We start from the raw sequence: 676 nt of genomic DNA, 5'->3' as shown, positions 1-676 counted from the left end.
GCTTCTTCTTAAAGCCCCCCTCGCCGGATGAGAGAGTATATTTAAGCCGTTATAGACGAGCGTTTATCGCGGATATAAACGGGAGCATTTTTTTTAAATGCAAAAAAGCAACCACATTCAGCATTAAAAAAAACCTGAACAACCGAGGCGTACATTCGTTGTCGAAGAGAAAAATCCCCATGCACGTACCTGCTATCTCCTGGTCGATGCGTTCACATGTCCTTGTCGCTTATTTGTTTGGTCTATTTATGGTGGATTATTATGCCCGGACACCGTTATGTGTCCGCTGCTGCTGCTGCCAGCGCCATGTTATTATCGCCGTGGTGGTGGTTGGTGGTGGTGGTGGAGGGAGGAGAGCTGTACGGTCCTGTGCTGTGCGTGCGGCTGGCTGGCTGGCTGTGTGTGCTACATCCGGGCTGTTGGCGCTTCAGGAGGCGAGGAGCGTATGTTATGAGCGCAGTTTTCTCAGGCGACAGGACAAGTGCGCTCTTTGAAAATATAGCGCGCCTACCATGTGCCCCAAGCGTTCCCAGTTGTTATATTATCAGTGGTTTTCAACCTTTTTTTGCGTCAAGGACCCCCAAATTGACACACATTACCCCACGGACCCCCATTTGAAAAGATATGCCAGGGACTCAACCGTTTTGATTTATTGGGGGTCTTAATCTACACTGGA

At 49.3% G+C, this 676-nt stretch overlaps 1 protein-coding gene across 2 annotated transcripts in view; it reads right to left on the bottom strand.

The window, feature by feature from the left end:
- The window catches only part of pak5 (p21 protein (Cdc42/Rac)-activated kinase 5), a 112777-nt gene extending 112452 nt beyond the window's left edge, over positions 1-325 (bottom strand). For both annotated transcript variants that reach the window (XM_084083460.1, XM_084083461.1), the window contains exon 1: positions 190-325. The gene's annotated coding sequence lies outside the window, so the exon portion shown is untranslated. The remainder of the gene's footprint in view (positions 1-189) is intronic.
- Positions 326-676: the final 351 nt, after the last annotated feature.

Source organism: Gymnoscopelus microlampas (assembly GCF_963454915.1).
Source record: "Gymnoscopelus microlampas genome assembly, chromosome: 16".
Lineage (NCBI taxonomy): Eukaryota > Metazoa > Chordata > Actinopteri > Myctophiformes > Myctophidae > Gymnoscopelus > Gymnoscopelus microlampas.
Note: the sequence above shows the minus strand (reverse complement) of the source record. Positions and strands in the feature narration are given on the sequence as shown.